A 2,850-nucleotide genomic window follows, 5' to 3' on the forward strand; every position below is an offset into this window, starting at 1 on the left:
GACCATTCGGTCACTGAAAAGATTTACCTTTAAGAGAGTTTGCAAGTTGTACAAATGAGTATTGGTACGCCCCCTGGCTTCTCACACCCTCCTCCGAAAAACAAGAGGATAGAAATAAATTTTGTCTCACTTCAGGGAAAGTTTATTCAAGGTTTTATTTCTATTAACCTTGACAAGGCCAACAGCTATTTCCCAGAAGAGGAGAGCGTTGTGAAATATTATTTGCTATGTTAAATGGCTGCTTCCTTGGCTACTCAGCCAGAGACTCAGCTATCTCACCTGTGAAATGGCTGTAATCACAACATACCTCAAGGGCTCCTGTGAGGGAAAAAAAAAAGAGAAAATGAGAGAGAAAAGAATGTCAGATTAGTTTGTAGACAATAAAATCCTAGACAAATATAAGGTGTGGGTGTCTATAATATCTAAAATACGTGTCAGCTAAATATGGCAAAGGTCAGGTCAGAAGTCAGTTCAGGACCAGTCAAGGGAATCTGAGGCAGTCATTCTAAGGCTCTGCAGTGGGAAGATCCAAAAGGTCTCCCATCGCCCCCAACAGGCTGCTGCCCGGGGCAACAAGCCCTCTCGGCCTCACTCCCTCCACCACTCCAGTGGAATGCTGCTGAGTCATCACCGTCTTATAGAGCAGCCTAAGAGATTTGTGACTCAGAGAACTGATTTATCGTGTCGGGTTTCACTGCTCCAGCTCTTCCCTGCCACACAAATTTTCATAGTTGCACCTGTTTCACATTGTTTAAAACCTAGGAAATGACCCCCAAATTGAATAGCAGCAAAATATACAAGCCATATTTTAAATGGCCTATGGACAAGTGATTCACATACAGGCATTTCTGATTTTCAAATCCCAAAGAAAGGTGAGAACAGATTAAAGCTACTCAGCGCCTTGTACCTGCGGGAGCTTTGTATTTTGGGATACTTTGAGGTTTGAACACTGTTTCAGCCTGTATTTTGTATACAGAGGCTCACACCGAGCTATTCTTTCTAAATTTTTTTTTTTTTTTGCTTGTGATCATTTGCTAGACAACCAGCTAGGTGAGGGGGTTAGGTGCTGCTAGAGCCAGAGAACAAGTTTTTCCTTTCTGTGAAAGAGCACCGTGCTCTAAACTAGTCCAGTCATACCTGTTTTAAATCAGCTGAAGAGAATCAAATTTTTAGAAACCAGCCTAAAAGTTGCATAATGAGTAATGAAGATAAAACCATGATTATTCTTTATTAGCACTTTGCAACACTCCCTAAAATATTTCAGAATGTTGTAAAAGAATTACAATTGTATAGCTACATTCCTTTTCATTTGTTGGTTACTCCTTTCAGAAAATAAGCTTCTCTGAACTCATTTGGGAAGAAGAAAGGGAAACACTGCTAGCCTGAAGAAGACAACAGTAAAGAAACTGATAAAGCTTAACAACAGGAAAGTGTCAGCAATTTAAACGAAGGTCAAAGATTTTAAACCAGCTGTATAGATAAGACATAGCACAGAGAACAATTCAGGACAGCCAAACCCTAAATGGAGTAACAAAGTTCAAAGCAAAGTCATCTCAAGATTTTCCATAGTTGCTGGGAGGCCTTGTGGATGATAACATTCCTCTGCTCCCCTTATTACAATTAATCTTTGATTAAAATGTTTTCAAAGGTCAAAGGAAAGATCAGTATGCTAAGGATCCTAAAGCCCACTCTGTCCCTAACTATACCCTTCTCAGAATTTAGTTTTCTTATCCGCAAAATGGAAAAGGGGGGACCAGATGGACTTTCTGTAGTTCCTCCTAGATTTAGAATTTTATGATTCTAAATATTTTGCTTGTGAATTTTGGAGGGATTTGTGCAGAATTCCATTAGTAACTAGGAGACCCCCGGAGATGTGGATATAAATAGAGCTAAGGTCACAGGGGACTTGACTCAGGAGTTATATCTTTTTACAAACAGTAATAAATTAAGATCATTATGGAAGTCCTACTTTGTTGAATGATAGTTGATTAGAATACTTAGAACAGACTAGGCCATACCTACTCAGACTGACTGACTGTGATACTTATCCCCCCAAATTACAAAAAAAAAGATCAAAAGCTGGGTAAAGGACATTATCTTTGGGGCAGCCTGGATGGCTCAGTGGTTTAGCGCCTGCCTTCTGCCCAGGGTGTGATCCTGGAGACCCAGGATCGAGTCTCACGTCGTGTTCCCTGCAAAAAAAGATAATGTCCTTTTTTTTTTTTTTTTTAAAGATTTTATTTATTTATTCATGAGAGACACAGAGGGAGAGGCAGAGACACAGGCAGAGGGAGAAGCAGGCTCCATGCAGGGAGCCTGATGTGGAACTCAGTCCCAGGACTCTGGGATCACAACCTGAACCAAAGGCAGATGCTCAACCACTGAACCACCCAGGTGCCCCCTGATTTTTTTTTCTCTCTTCTAAATCTTTGTGTTGTTCATAGAATGTAATAGAATACACACAAAGGAAAGCTTGGAGATAACCCTTGATATTTAAGAAGACATTATTAATTTCCCAATGATGATATTTCCTTAATTTAAAAATAAAAAGCAGAGACAATTGGAGGAAAAAAATTGTGTTAAAAAAAAAAAACTACCTTCTACATTGTAGACTATCACTAAGTATTGGTTGGTTGATTTTCTTGGAGCTCAAAAGACACATTCACATCTGGATTCTTCTACCACTGTCCCGATTATTGTTCATTCATTCCTTTAACGAATCTTTATTGAACTCCTGTAGTGTAAAGTGAAATTCACTAAGCACAGAGAGTATAAAGATGAATTGGATAGGCCCTATCCTTAAGGAGCTCACAACTGGGGAGCTAATTGCTGACCACCTGAAAGCAGCAG

The sequence above is a fragment of the Vulpes lagopus genome, chromosome 6, assembly GCF_018345385.1.
Source record: "Vulpes lagopus strain Blue_001 chromosome 6, ASM1834538v1, whole genome shotgun sequence".
In the NCBI taxonomy this organism is placed as follows: Eukaryota; Metazoa; Chordata; class Mammalia; order Carnivora; family Canidae; genus Vulpes; species Vulpes lagopus.